Source organism: Lynx rufus, unplaced genomic scaffold, assembly GCF_022079265.1.
Source record: "Lynx rufus isolate CCGP_SWC_20201006 ecotype Redwood Valley unplaced genomic scaffold, mLynRuf1.p SCAF_4, whole genome shotgun sequence".
NCBI lineage: Eukaryota > Metazoa > Chordata > Mammalia > Carnivora > Felidae > Lynx > Lynx rufus.
Window position 1 is genome coordinate 39,590,120 of NW_025814856.1, and position 16,255 is coordinate 39,606,374.

At 43.8% G+C, this 16,255-nt stretch overlaps 1 long non-coding RNA gene across 23 annotated transcripts in view; it reads right to left on the reverse strand.

Annotated features, from left to right (window-relative positions):
- Positions 1-16,255, reverse strand: part of LOC124524294 (uncharacterized) — a 232,621-nt gene that overhangs the window by 144,574 nt on the left and 71,792 nt on the right. The window contains exon 9 of one of the 23 annotated variants that reach the window (XR_006965195.1): positions 14,539-14,637. The exons of 21 other annotated variants lie outside the window; for them this stretch is intronic. This is a non-coding gene — a long non-coding RNA (uncharacterized LOC124524294). Of the gene's footprint in view, positions 1-2,227; positions 2,254-14,538; positions 14,638-16,255 lie in introns of those variants that run through there. One more of the 23 variants, XR_006965207.1, reaches the window with a different exon arrangement.

Genomic DNA, 16,255 nt, shown 5'->3' on the forward strand with positions numbered 1-16,255 from the left:
AAATTTGTATCTTTTAAAATAACTGTTATTTCTGGTCTCTCACTGGAAACTGAAGGCAATCCCTAATACAAGTAGCTGTGTTACTGTGCTTACTGAATGAAGCCATTCGCATAGAGGAATGAGCCCGGTGCCTCACCCACAGTGAACTCTCAGAGCAGAAGAGTTCACACTGTGATTCCACATAGGAAATGCTTACATCGTCTTGGTCAGTGCAGGCTGCTATAACAAGATATTGGATTGGGTGGTTTATACAACAGGCATTAATTTCTTACAGTGCTGGTGCCTGGAAATTTCAAGGTCAAGGTGCTCACCAATTTGCTTTCTGGGGAAAGCCTTCTTCCTGGCTTGCAGATGGCTACGTTCCTGCTATTGCCTCACATGGTAGAGAGGAGAGAGTTCTGGTCGCTATTCCTCTTCTTATGAGGACAGCAGTCCCCTCATGAGGTCCCCACTCTCATGACTTCATCTAAAACTAATTACCTTCCAAAGACCTCATGTCCAATACCACCACATTGGGAGTTATGAATTTCTTGGACATCAGTTCATAACATATATAGACATCAATTCTTAACACACGTGGGTCCTATCAGAAACTTTAATTACAGTTGTTTTTTTTTTTAAGCTAGATTAGTATAAGTAGGAAACTTCCTGGATTATAGTTAAGAGTTCCGAGGTTATAATAAAGGAAGTCAGGATCCTGGATAACTGAAAGTTCAGTGTGATGATAGGGGATTGGAGATTGTGTCCATAACCATTTTTCCTAGCAGCACTTAGATGGGAGGGCCTGTCATTCATCAAAGCCACTACTAATTCATGAAAGTAAAACCACATCATCCGATTAAGGAAAGAAGAACTCAAATAATGAAATCAATGGTCAAATCACACATCCATCTTGTGTTGCCTTCTTTGCTTCATAGGTGACCAAAACTACAGCAGGAGACCATATGGAGTACTTGGTGCGTGCCAGGCTCTATCCTTGGTCTTGCCTTGGATTGAGGTCAGTCAGGGCCAGCAGAAGCAGAGTATGCTCAAACTGGGAATTTTGAGAACTCAATAGAGAGACCATTTGCAAAGGTGTGGGCTAGATGTAGAGAAACCACAGAGAGAGTGTAGCACCTGTGGGTCAGTAACATTGGGGCTGTCAACCCCCCTCCCCCAGCCTAAAGCCATAAGGACACAGAGCAGGTACCAGATCCCACAGAGAAGGCAACCAGGCAAAATCAGGGTCTTTGATGTGAGGACATACCCAGCTCACAGTGACCCTACAGAAATGAATCTGACCTCACTCCCCTCCTGCTCCAACCTCAAATTTCTCATAGGCTGAAACCTTTCAGAAACCTGAAAGCAAGGTCACCCTGACCATTCAGGTCACCCTCCCAGATACAGCAGGATGGAGAAGGGTGGAGTGTGAATCTTGAGGGACCATGGCCTTATTCTTTTCATCTTCAGCAAATACTATATGAGGTAGACACGATTATTGCCTCCATTTTACAGATGAGGAAACAGAGACCGAGAGAGGGAGATATTTAACAATTTATACATTTGAAAACATATAATTTTGTAAAGATGTACAACTCAGATTCTTTAGAATGATACAGCAACCTCCTATTACTGAAGCTACTCCAAATAAGATATTTCTATTGAAATGTACATAGGTCCACATCAGAGCTTAACATCCCACACCCTTATGAGATGTATACTCTGATTACCTATCTTTTACTTTGAAGAAGCAGAGGCTTAATGAAGTTAATTAAATCAGATGACCTCTAGGATCTTCTGAAATCAAAACAGTATTTAATCCACTGATTACTTAAACCATTACTTTTGACTTATAAAAGAAAACTACAAAAAGCCTCCACTTTCAGATCAAAAAGGAAGAAATAAAACTGTCCTTATTTTCAGATGATATGATGGTCTATGTAGAAAATCCTAAGGAATCTACAAAAATCTCCTACAACTAGTAAATGAGTTCAACAACTTTGCAGGATAGAAGATACACATACAAAATCAAATGTATTTCTATATACTAGCAATGAACACATGTAAACCAAAATTTAAAATGCAATATAATTTTGGGGTGCCTGGGTGGCTCAGTCGGTTAAGCGTCCGACTTCGGCTCAGGTCATGATCTCACGGTCCGTGAGTTCGAGCCCTGCGTCGGGCTCTGTGCTGACAGCTCAGAGCCTGGAGCCTGTTTCAGATTCTGTTTCTCCCTCTCTCTCTGCCTCTCCCCCGTTCATGCTCTGTCTCTCTCTGTCCCAAAAATAAATAAACGTTGAAAAAAAAAAAAGGGGAGTGGGAGAGGGGCGCCTGGGTGGCTCAGTCGGTTGGGCGTCCGACTTCGGCTCAGGTCATGATCTCGCGGTCCGTGATTTCAAGCCCCGCGTTGGGCACTGTGCTGACAGCTCAGAGCCTGGAGCCTGCTTCAGATTCTGTGTCTCCCTCTCTCTCTGACCCTCCCCCATTCATGCTCTGTCTCTCTCTGTCTCAAAAATAAATAAACATTAAAAAAATTTTTTTAATGCAATATAATTTTAAACCACTCAAAAAAAAAAAAAAACCAATTGCATACTTAGGTATAAATTTAACCTAACAGAACTTTTATCCTGAAAACTATGAAACACTAAGGAAAGAAATAGAAGAACATCTAAATGGAGAGACATACCATGTTCATAGATGGGAAGACTCAGCATAGCAGAAATATCAATTCTTTCCAAAATAATACACAGAGTTAAGGCACCCCTATCAAAATCATAGTAAGACTTTTTATAGATAAAGGAAAGCTTATTTTAAAATTGATATGGAAAGGTAAAGAAACTGCAAGGCTAAATCAATTTGTACAAAGACTACAGTGGGAGGAATCACTCTGCTTTTATGGCTCATTATATAGCCATAGCAATCAATACTATGTGCTTTGTTGGAGGGATAGACCCATAGATCAATGGAACAAAATAGAGAATCCAGAAATAGACCATTACAGGTATGGCCAACAGATTTTTTACACAGGTGCCAACGCAATTCAGTGAAGAAAAAAGTCCTTACAAATGGTGCTGGGGTAACTGCATATCAACAGGCAAAAGAAAAAAAAATTGTCTTACCTTGATCTGTACCTCACACTTTATATAAAAATGAACTCAAATGCATCACGTGAAACATAAAACTCTAAATCTATCAGGAGAAAACATAGGAGAAAATCTTCAGGACCAAGAGCTTGGTGAAGAGATTGTAGACTTGAGATGAAAAGCACAATTCATAAAAGAAAAAAAAATCAATACATTGGGCTTTGCAAAATTTAAAACTTTCAGTCTGGGAAAGACCTCATGAAGAGGATGAAAAAGACAAACCACAGCCTACAGGGAAATATAAGCCACATTTCAGACAAAAACTCCTATCTGGAATATATTAAAGAATTTTCAAAAGTCAACAGTAAAAGAATAAACAAGTCAATTAAAAAAATGGGCCAAGGACATGAAGAGACGTTTCACTGAAGAAGATATATGGATGGCAAATAAACACAAGAAAGGATGTTCAATATAACTAGCCATTAGGGAAATGAAAATTAAGACCACAATAAGACATCACTACACACCTATCAGAACGGCTAAAACAGAAAAGAGTGATGACACCAGTTGTTGGCAAGGATGCAGAGAAACTGGAACATGTATACAGAGTTGGTGGGAATATAAAATAGCAGAGACACTCTGGAAAAGTTTGGCAGTTTCTTCCAAAATTAAATGTGCAACTACCATACAACCCAGCCATTGTACCCTTGGTGATTGATCTCAGAGAAATAAAAATAATGTCCACAGAAAAGCCTGTAGCAGCTCCATTCATAATCATAGCAGCTTTAATCCTAATAGCCAAAAACTGGAAACAACTAAAATCACCCTTAGTAGGCGAGTGGTAAAACAAATTGTGTTATATCCATACCTTGGAATACTATTCAGCAACAAAACAGAACAAACTATTGACACATGAACAATTTGGATGGATCTCAAGGGCACTGTGCTAAGTGAGAAGAGACAGTCTCCAAAGGGCATATACTATATACTCTTACTTATATAACATTATTGAAAGGATGAAATTATAGAGATGAGGATAGATTAAGGGTTGCTAGAGTTTAGGGATGGCACAAAGGGCGAGTGTGTGACTAAAAATGGAGCACAAGGGAAATCATTCTCTTTATTTTTTAGTTACTTTCTTTTGAGACAGACAGCATGCAGGAGGGGCAGACAGAGAAGGAGAGAGACAGAATACCAAGCAGGCTCCACACTGCTGTTAGTGTGGAGCCCAATGTGGGGCTCGAACTCATGAACCGTGAGATCATGACCTGAGCTGAAATCAAGAGTCATACGTTTAACTGACTGAGACACCCAGGCACCCCAGGGAGAGTATTCTATTGGAACAGTTTTCTATGTTGATTGCAGTGGCAGTTACAGGAATCTGCACATGATAAAATGGCTTAGAACTAGACACACACATTGTTCTCTTGTCAGTTTCCTGGTATTGACATTGTACTATAGTTTTATATATATGTGCGTGTGTGTATAAATATATGTATGTGTGTGTATATGTGTGTGTGTATAAATATATATATGTGTGTGTGTATATATGTGTGTGTGTGTGTGTGTATACACATATAAAAGTCCCCACCATCAGCAACAAAAATGTGTGCTGAAATTCAAAAACTCTTTCTACTGAAATGTACCACTGCAGTAAATCCTTCCATTCAGGGACACTGAAGTGGTTGACATTAGCGAGAATAGCACAGATAATCTAAAATCTGGGGCGACCATATTCTGCCCTTCTGAATGCACTCCCAGCCATCATGCCTAAAATTCCTTTTTTCATCCCTTCTTTGCATCCCAAAACTTTTTGGTGGGAAAGACCAAAGCCTTCCCTGGAGCCATGGCTCTCCAAGTACTACTGGCCATGGGATTAGTTGGAATTCTGTGGGTACAAACTAGAAGAAATCCAACTCAAAGTGGCTAAAGCTAAAAAGAAAATATATTAGTTCATGACCTATGATAAGGCTGGCTTCAGGTATCGATTGATTTGGGGCCCAGAGGATGTCATGAGGAACCAGCTACCCTCTCTGTCCTGACTCTGCTCCTTGGGGTAGGCCCCATTCTAAGCTTCATGTGGTTGCAAAGTAACCGCCAGCAGCAACTTGGACCACACCCTTCCAATATCAAATCCAGCAGAAAAGCACAATTCCACTTGATCAGTAATTCTAATGAAAATCCTAGAATTGAGTCTCTCAGGTTCTAACTGGCATGACAAGGATTGTATGGTCACTATGACCAAAAGAATGTAGTATTCCAATCAGCCTCCTACAATACGTGAACTGGAGCTTGGCAAAAGAAGATCCCATAGAAGTATCAGGGCTGCTGCTCAAAGAGTGGGGAAGAACATAGGGGAAAACAGCCCCTGTCTATCACATTCATCAATACCATTGCCAGAAAGATGAACAAAGGGATTGGGGAACGTGTATGTAAACTGCTCTCTCCACCTCCCTGGCAGTTCCCTCCTACTCCAGGCTTTTTCCTAACTTGGGGAAGGGCTGCAAAAGTAAATATATGCCCAATACAATCACCTTGAGTGTTCCACTCAATTCCTGGAGAATTCCTTTCCTTGTCCTCAGTCTGCGTTGGAATGTTGCCTTCTCCATGAAGTTCAGCCATCTCTAATGAAATCTAAACCTCCCCAACGGCCTTCCCCCCAAATTTTCCTTTTCTATGAACTCACAGTACTTCATACATACATTATCTTAATTACAGTGTTTTTTTCATGTATCAAGATTATTTATTTACACCCCAGTCCCTCATATTTTACATTCATACACATACACACCCTCACACCTAACCAGATTAGAAGCTGTTTGAAAGCAGAGATTTGTTTTATTCATTCTGAGTCCCTAAAATGATGTGTAACATGTAGAATGGTATTCAGAAATGTTGGATGGATGGATGGACAGATGGACAAGTGGGTGGACGGAAGCATAGGTGGATGGATGAATGGATGGAAGGATGGATGGATGGGTGAATGAATGAATGGAAGGTTTCTACAGCCTTGACCATTAAATAAAGCAGCAGCACTCATTTGGGCATTTAGTTAATTAATAGCATTTAGTAAACTCCTATCGAGTATACAGCAGGGACAAACAAATTGTTGAAAATAAAATTAAATCAGTAAAGAATAAAGCAATCATATGCTTATTCTGCTCGTTTTAAAATAGAAAACTCCTGAAATAAAGACAAAGTGCATTGTTTATGGATTCTCGTGAGAAAGTATTATCATCAGCTAGGGAAAAGCATACCCCAAAGGGATAAGAAGCCACAGTGATGTCTCGAGAAATTTGTGCTAAGTTTGTTCCCTTGAACGCAAATGCCCAGCATGGTCCAAGGGTATACCAATGAGATGTGAGGGGGCAACTGAGAGATCAATTCAAAGAGATAGAAAGCCTGGCCTTGACTCTTAACTCTGCCCCTTACACAGGGAGCTGTCAGGTGATTTGACACTCTGGGCCTCCATTTTCTCACCTGTAAAATGGGGATGACTACCCCCTGAGCTTCCCAGGTGACTCAAGACTTAACCTCCCTGCTGTCCCTGATTCCTCCCTCATTCTCCCGCATGTGCAATCCACCGGCAAGCTCCACAGTGAAATACTTCCAGAATCCAACCACATCTCTCCCACTTCCCCCTGGCACGTAGGTCTGAGCCACCATTAACTGTGACAAGGACTCTCGGTATCCAATTCCTGAGGCACCAGCAGTGACCGGTGGAGGCAGTACAGCGGGCCCTACGGCAAACAGTTGTGTGTTGGTTCCTGCATTTGGAGACCCACACCCTGAGGTCTGCCATAGCTTCCCCGCTTCCTTTGCCTTGTCTTAGCCCTTCCAACCTTGTTACCCTCTTCAGAGCGATGGTGTAACGCAGGATCGAGGCCTGGCCTCTGCTTCCACTGTGGCCCGTGAAGCCCTCTGTGCCTGGCCCAGCTTCCACTCAACTCCACTTTCTGCCTCGTGCCTTCTAGAGCTCCAGTGTACTGGCCCTCAGTCTCCCTGGATGTGCCAGGTGTGTTCCCACTTTGAGACTTAGCCCTCGTTCTTCCCTCTGTATCTTTGCATCCTGATCCTTGGTGTCCTTCAGCTCTCAGCTCAGTGAGGGCTTCCCTGACCACCCATGCAAATAAAACAGGCCTAGAGTCACTCTACCACCTCCATCTGTTTCATTTTCTCCACAACACTGATACTACTTGAAACTATGTGTTTGCTTAACGGCGCAGGAACTAGAACGTATACTCCACAAACGCAGGGATATCCTTTGTCTTATTCACTACTGTGTCTCTGGGCCCTATAATAGAGCCTGGCACATAATAAGTGCTCAATAAGTATTTGATAAATAAAAGAAGAAAGGAAAGGAGAGGGGGCAGGAGGCAGAGAGGGAGCTATCAAGACTATCAAGACTCCATTAGAAAATTCTCATAAGCCACTTAGCACAGTACCTGGCACTCGGGAACTACTTAATACATGGTGTTATTATTCATTTATTAGAAGAGTGGGCAGTGTGCATGTGCACACATGCACACACACGAAAACACTTTGCCTGGATTCACCTGGCGTCTGAAGAGGATATTCGAATCCTCTGACGAAGCAACATCCCCACTGGCTCCCCTGGAACTAATGCTTGAACCTAGTTCAGACCCCGGGGGTTTGGAGTTCATTTTCTTTTGGCAATCCGTCGCCTTTTCTTTTCTAAGGGAAAAAAATAAAATACAAAAAGACACTCACATAACATCTTGGAGATCAAATGGCTCTTGGAAAACTGCGTTTTGATGAGTGAGGGAATCAAAACCATATGGATTAGATTCTCCTCAGATCTCCTAGGGGGAAAGGGGGGCGGGAGCAGGGGAAGGGTAGGATGACTGCAAGATTCAGCATTGATTTTTATGAACACAAAGCTAGTTCATGAAGGATGGTCTGAGATGTAGCAGGTCGTTCAAAGCAGTTTGTTGACCACATGCCAGCTGACTCAAAAGAGAAGAGAAGGAAATATAAAAGTTTTTTTTTTTTTTAAACACTCCTGTTTCTTTTCTTCTGATATTCCCTCCCCCACAGGGGCTGACTTTGGGGTCTTGTCAGTGACTGGCAAAGAGTAGTGGCTAGACGTTAAGTTTGTACAATTTCTCCCAGAAAGCAGCCTCTACCTCTTTCTCAGAGGAAAGAGTCTAAAATAATCTGCTGAAGCCAAATATTTGTAATCGGGTACTTAGAGGAATGCCATTCATTTTTTTTTTTTTTTAATGGTTGTATTTCTATCTGCATTTTGCTGATCTGGGCAAGTTGCAGAGGACAGACTAAGAGACTGCATACAGCATGATTCACACTGTCATTTGCTGGGAGAGGAAGTCACGAGGAACAAGCACTTCCAACATTTTGACTTAAATCACAGAGAAACCTCAAAAGCAGTTTCCTCTGTGCTTATCCTAATCTCCTGAAAGCAGGTGACACGGCTGACGACCAGCCTGTATGATGCACGGGTCACAGGGAACACTGACTGACCATTTACATAGTACTCATTTCATCCTCCCCACCCACTTCAAGGGACGTGCTCTCACTGTTTTCATTTTACAGAGGAGACTGAGGCAGAGAGGTGAAGCAGCTTAACTAAGGTCACACAGCAGGTAACTGGTGGAGCTGGGATTTGAACCAAGGTTCTGCCAATGCCAGAGCCTGTACTCCTAACCATTATTTCCCTCCAAATAGCCTGCACTTTTGGAATCTGTATCTTTGCTTTTGTTTTTCCATTCATCTAAAAAAACCTTTCTTGCAGTTCCCACCTTTCCTCCCAGCAACTGCCAAAAATAAATCCCCCGCCCTCTGTGCTATGCCCCATGTGTCCATGGATCCTTTTGGAAGCTCCCAAATTGGTTGGGACCTCTCCCACCTCTGAACTCCAGGAAACCTGGTGCCTCCCTGGGGCTGCCCGGCCCATTCTGCGTCATAAACTCAGCCTAGCATGATGATTAGGTACCTTGCTTTTAAATGATGAGACACACCTGCATTTATTCCCCTGCCGGGACACTCTAATTTACAAACCACTCCGAGAGACTCAGCTTCCTCATCAGAGGAAAAATAAAATGACCCGGTGTGAGCAAGCCACGAGCTAATATATGCAGGGCACACAGCAAGCATGCAATTCATGTCGGCTACTGTGTTCTAGTTCCTTGGCCGCCTGTTTGAGCTCTCCCACCTGACTGTAAATTCCTCCAAGGAAATGTAATAGTCACTGATTTAGGCAGTGATTGCATTAGGCATTTCACTAACTGGGTTTAAAGGAGAGAGGAGAGAGGGGCGGGTGGGGAAAGGAGATGGAAAGACAGCTCAGAGGGAATAAGGGCAGCCCCTCCAGACCGAGTGCTTGTCACGGGACAGCGGTTCCAGGATTAGCCCATCCAATCCTCCTGGCAGCCCTGGGAGGTAAGTGCTGTTATTACCCTCATTTTACAGATGAAGCGACTGAGGCCCAGGGGGTTGAGTGACCAGCCCATGGCCATATATTTGGTAACACAGAGTCAGGATCTGAACTCCAACACTCTGAGTCCAGAGTCCAAGGCCTTAACCTGCTAATCTAGACTGCCCCTAAAAAGGGGGATTTTAAAGCTTTCAAATAGCAATAAACAAAAAGGCTGGAAGTATCCGGTCTGGATTGATGGGTATTTAATGGGTAGAAATGTTGGGCCACAAGTTCAACAACAATTTGCCCGGAGTTTATCCAGTGGGAAGAAAGCACTGGGGGTTTCCCCCCAAGAAGCCATGTGGGTTTTGTGCACACACTCTTTTTTTTTTTTTTTTTTTAATTTTTTTTTTCAACGTTTATTTTATTTTTGGGACAGAGAGAGACAGAGCATGAATGGGGGAGGGGCAGAGAGAGAGGGAGACACAGAATCGGAAACAGGCTCCAGGCTCTGAGCCGTCAGCCCAGAGCCTGACGCGGGGCTCGAACTCCCGGACCGCGAGATCATGACCTGGCTGAAGTCGGACGCTTAACCGACTGCGCCACCCAGGCGCCCCACACACACTCTTGATAAAACAGACAAAACTCTGGCTGAGGTGATGGTTCAGGTGGGATCCATGTATATATTTTATCATGCTTATATGTCATTTCATGTTTTTTTTCTTGAAGGACTTGATTTAACACATACCTCAAGGTGAGGTGAGGTAAATAAATTCTAAGATTGGAGAAAACGCAAGAGATCACTATGTTGGGGGAAATATCTAAATTAGTCCTAAGAAGGTGGTGGTGGGGAGTGTCAAGGAAGGCTTCCAAGGGACGACTGGGTTGAGACCAGTTGGCTTAGTGAGGAACACACCGTAGGTAGGTTCACTCAGTAGCCATTTCCAAACCCTTTCTCCTTTTGTGTTCCTTGATGGAAGCTTGAAGAGCTAATAGTTTCCTAGCCTCCCTTGAAGTCAGAGGGGTCCACATGACCAATTTCAGCCATTATAATTCCAACAGAAGTCTGTGGGAGGATTTCCTGGAAAAAAGTTTTACTTTCCTCGTGACCAAGACAGAAAGGGCAGGCTTAGCCCTTTCCCATTCTTCCTGCCTTGAATGCTGGTATAATGGCTGGAGCTGCAGTAGCCACCTTATGACCATGAGGCATCAGGGTGTAGACAAAAGGCAAGGAAATGGCACAGAACCAGCCCTGTCATCATTGTGCTGCTGAAGCAATTCTGCCTACCTCTACATTTCCTGTTATGTGGAAAAAAAAAAAAACAAACCACTATTTGAACCCCTCTAAGTCCTATTTTTTTCATGACTTGCGATCAAAAGCATTTCTTTTTTTTAATTTTTTTTAATGTTTATTTATTTTTGAGACAGAGAGAGACAGAGCATGAACAGGGGAGGGGCAGAGAGAGAGGGAGACACAGAATCGGAAGCAGGCTCCAGGCTCTGAGAGGTCAGCACAGAGCCTGACGCGGGGCTCGAACTCACGGACTGTGAGATCATGACCTGAGCTGAAGTTGGACGCCTAACCAACCAACCCATCCAGGCGCCCCTCAAAAGCATTTCTAATGAATCCCCTAGGCAAAGTGGGAAAATAATGACAAAAAAAGATGAGGTGTTCAAGGCAGAGAGTCCAGCATGTGCAAAAACCTGGCGGAGAGAAAGACTAGGGCATATCTGAAGATAACAGATACCATGTAAGTGAAGTATATGTTATTGGTGCTGGGTGCTGAGTTTTGGGTGCTGGCTGTGGTGAGAATGACACTGGAGAATCACACAAGGGTGAGGGCTACACATGCAGGGCATTTTACAGCTCGTAAGTTTAGAATTTGGACATTATCCCTAACAATGGGGCACCGTGGAAAGCTCTGTGTGTGTGTCAGCAGCTGAGATAACGTCACATTCTAAAAAGACCCTTCTGGCCTGACCTCATTCATTCAATAAACACTTTGTGAGCATGGAAAAGTAAATTGGTAGAACCACTTTGGAAAACTGTTCTCAGGTATCTGATGCCCCAGCAATCCCACAACTAAGTACACATCGAAGAGAAATGAATGCACATGTCCACCAAAGGATAACTCCAAGTATGTTTATAACAGCTTTACTCATAATAGCCCAAAGCAGGTGGCAATCCAAATGCCCACCATGGCTAGGACAGCCAAATGATTTGCTGGCATCCTTGCGCAATGGAGTACTACAGAGCAAGAAAAAAACGAATTGTTGCCACAGGCAACATGAAGGATCAGAGGCCTACTGGTGAGCAAAAGAGGCCTGCAGAGGAGATGGACAGTTGTGTTAGTCTGTGCCCTTCAAGGATATGCCAAGATTCAATGTCTAAGAGGTGATTAAGGCAAACATCTCTGAGGGAAAATGGAGGTCACTGGGAAAGACTGGGAACCAGCAGGCTGTGGTGCGGGTCTGCTCCCTATGAGGGCAAGGAGAGAGGGAAGGAAGAAGGGAAGGAAGGGACTGTGTAGTTCCCTAGACCACGGTGTATATTTCCAAGGAAGCTCGGCAAGGCTAATGGGGAGTCCTTGAGCCAAAACTGCCAGTCAGATGGTTCGCTATCTCCCAGGAAATACCCTGCATGAGAGTTCCTGCCACATCCAGTTAAAGGTAGTGGGAGCCAGTGGGAAGAGTGTTCTCCCAGATATGAGATGACATATTTCAGAGCCCAGCAGAGTCAGCTGTAGGTCAGGCTCCACAGTCAAAGATCTACGGGATGCATTTTCATGGCCACAACATCATACACTTCCATAGATGAAGGTAAGAACAGGCAACATCAGTGTTCAATGATAAAAGAATGCTGGTTAATTCTAGAATAAGTAGGGTTAGGACTATGAGAGAAAGGGCATGGGGAAGCCATCTATGGTGACTGGAAGTGTTCACTGTCTTGATTAGGGATGGTGACTGTGGAGTAAACATCTTTCAAGGCACCACCTAGGGTTGTGCACTTTGTAGGAAAAAATAAGAAGTTCATACTGAGCAAGCACTATCAAATGCCATGCTCAGCCCTGGGCACCCAGGGGTGACTAGAGCAGACAGGGATTCTGTCCCCCAAGGCGCAGGAAGCAGGAAGCATGGTCCAGCATGTGAGCCAGCAGGGTCCCTGCTGAGGAGAATACTGGCAGTGAGCCTGGGGCATAAGATACTGTCTACAGATGGTCAAGTCCAAGAAGCATTTCATCAAAGACTCTCGAAAAGACAGAGTAAAACCAAATGACAGGCTTTGCAAGAAGTAGAAGGAGATATAGGAAACCAAGTCAGGAACCATCAGAACTGCTTGCAAAGGAAACTGCTTTTGGAGAAATCAGTTACGGAAAAATTCAGTGTGACTGTTCACTGCTGGGACATCAGGGAGCCCTGAGCCCTGGGAACCACATCTTTCCTGAAGTCAAGCTCCTCTCCTCTGTGCTCATGAATCAGTTTCCTTTGGTTTACAGGATCTACTGGGAAATTACATTTGATATTTTCCAAAGCCCAGAAAGGGTTTCACACGTTTGTGAGGAGTTCTGGGAGGCAGGTAAAATAATGTAGTCTCTGGACAGAAGGGGTGTCATTCAGGGCCTCTTAGAACGAAAATGACCTATCATTTGGAGGAGATGCAAAATGGAACTCACCTTGTTCTGGAAAACTGAGGATGTCTCCTGTGAGTTCATTGCTCACAGAAAGTTTTCTTCGGAAAAGCGCTGGTATTGATCATTCCTTAAGGAACAGTTTCAAAAAAGCAAACTCATTCCAAATGACTTCTGTGTTTTGCGAGTGCTTCTAGTATCAGCCCTTAATTTCCAACCCTTTTCAATTTAACATGGTGATGTTGACTATCAGGCTTTGAAACAAAACATGTAAATATATACATATATTTTAAATTTATTTCAAATCACCATGCCCTCAAAATGTGAGCCTCCAGAAGGAGGAACTATGAATAGAACATTTTACACTTGTCTAACTTTTCCTGAGATTTTTTTTAACTGTCCTATCTTTTCAGTCTGTGGTAAATGCCAAAAAAATACCTCTCCAATAATTTACTGTGCTGAGATGGCAGTGTAATTGAGTCACCCAAGTTAAGCACTTCAGGAAAATTTCCATCAGGTGCCATCATGTTCTCTGGCCTAAGCTTTATTTAAACTCACTGGATCAATCTGAATCAATTTGACATGTACACACTTCAGGGCATGGTTAGTTTCAAATCAATTAAGCTCCTCATGGCTTTATGATTAAGAACCCAAGGTTATAAAACATTAATATAAAAATCACAAATTGTAAAGTGAAAAGTAAAATCTCCACCTAACATTTCATAAAAATCACCAAATCATTATGTAAGCTTCATTAAACAAACAAGGTAAGAGTAATTAGGTGGTAAATTGAGTACAGCGGTTTCCAAAGGCTCTAATTGGGATGGACCAAACAGTTTAATAACAACAAGGAAGCCAGGGTCAAGTGCAGCCTTTGCAGAATGTGGACCTGAAAAGGACTCCTCTGTGGTCTGGTGGTCCTTGCAGGAGGAACACACAAGAGTTCCCAGGAAAAGCAGAGAGTGGGCTCAACACCTTCTGGCTCTCCCCTAACCTTGGTCAGGCTGCCTTACGCCACCGGACACATCATAAGGACCTACTCTTGGCTGGAGCCAGCAGGCAGCCACGTGAAAGCATTTTAAGGATCACAATGTAATGTGATTCTTCCCTTCTAGAGTTACTTGGAATTTTTCTCTCCTGGTTTTGGAGCTCAGAGGAAGCAAGTAAAGAGGAAGGAGTGAATTCAAGTTTACATTAAAATAATGAGGACTTCCAGGCCCCTCGATAAGTTTGATCATTTTCATTTATCTTTACAACTCCCGTGAGGATGAGAGGGGTTCTCTTACTTCTCACCCTGTTTTAGACACTGAAGCACAGAAAATTTAGGTAACTTATCCCACAGTCACACAGCAAGGAAGGGGCAGAACCCGGGCGTGTGTGATTCGGAAAGATGAGTTCTTCACCTCTGCAGGGTGGAGAGGCCTCTTGCATGCATTTATTCAACACATACCGACTGAGGGCCTCTGCCTCCTCTGTACCAGGTGTTTCCGGGCTAAAGATCAGGGCGAACCAAACAGGCACGTTCTTGCCCTCACAGGGGGCTTTCATTCTAGGGCAGAGTGGAGTGAAAAGTAAATAAACAATCTGATAAAGTCAGAGTGATAATGCTCTGCAGAGAGTGTTCAAAGGGTACCGTGATAGTGACGGGTGGCATCTTTCACTGGGTGGTCACCTCTTAAGAGAGGGCATATGAGCTGAGGTATGAATGACAAGAAGGTGACAGCTATCCTGAGTTTAAGGAGACACTCTGTTCCAAGTGGGGAGACAGGTGCAGAGGCCCCAAGGAATTAATAGGACCTCGGCACCTGCCTCTTCTCTTCATCTGTTTTCTCTCCCCTTGAATCTGTATGTGTCTCGTGACTTGCTTTCACCAGTAGAACGTGGTACAGTGACAGTGTTTTGGTGGGTGAGCCTAGTATTCTGGCAATTTCCTATTTCACCCTCTTGGAGCCCTGACCCAACATGTAGAGGGATCCAGCTACAATGCTGGTGAGGCCATACAGAGAGAAATACACACGAGGCTGGCCCTAAGCTAAGGAGCCAATCATGTGAGAGAGGGTCTCCAGCCCCAGTAAAGTTCCCAGCCAAATGCAGCTCCGTGAGCAACCCCACTGACACCTCAGGGGGACAGATATGAGCCTCCCAGCTGAGCCCAGCTAAGCCACAGAACTGTGAGAAAGAACCCACGGTTGCTGCTACAAGCCACCAAGCTTCAGGATGGTTTGTTTTGTAGCAACAGATCATTAAAGCAGCTAGTGTGACTAGGGTTAAACAGAGCAAAGGTGGGTGGTAGAGGGTGAAGCGAGACTTCACTCTCCACCAAGAGCTGGATCTGGTAGGACCCATGAGTCAGAGTAAGCAGTTGAGATGTCATTCATGTGGTCGAGAGCCATCAGAAGGTTCAAGGGGCATGACAGGATCTGATGATTTATATATTTTTAAAACGTATTCTGGCTGTTGTGTGGTGAGGGAATAGTGGGGTCGGAAGAGCAAGAGAAGAAGCGAGAAGACATCGGATAGGCAGCTACTGTAGGAATGCCTGCAAACTGAACCAAGGTGGTGGCGGTGGAAATTCAGTGAACTGATTTACGGCGTGTTCTGGAGATAGAGTCAAGAGTACGTGTTGCTAGATGGAGTGTCTTGGGACCGGCTGGCTGAGGATAACTCCCTGATTTTAGGTTTGAGGAACTCAGCTGATATCATACAGTTCTCCAAGCATACTCTCGGGTGCTCTGACGTCTGGTGATGAGAGGAAAGGAGATTCAGCCAGAGGCAATGAAGGAGCAGTCAGTGAGGTGGGAAGAAACCCAGAAACTCTAACGGTTCCCAGAACCTAGGGGAATACAGTTGTTAAAGGAGGAGGACGAATCAAATGAAGTCAATATTGATAAGGACAGATAGGACCATTGGTTCATGGAACCAAGGGAAGTCACTGGTGAGCCACTGAGTCATTGCTAACGCACGAAGGAACCGTCTAGAAGGATTATACATTTCATCAGAGTGGCACAGAACAGAAATTTGTTCTCACACCTCCCTAATCAGTGCCATGATAGTAGCTAAAGCCCCAAGTCTTTGGTCAATACAGGGGTGGAGAAGAGGCTATTAAGTATGCTGAACTGACTGATTTTAAACTTTTAAAGAGAACGTTTTCCCACAGATGCCATCAG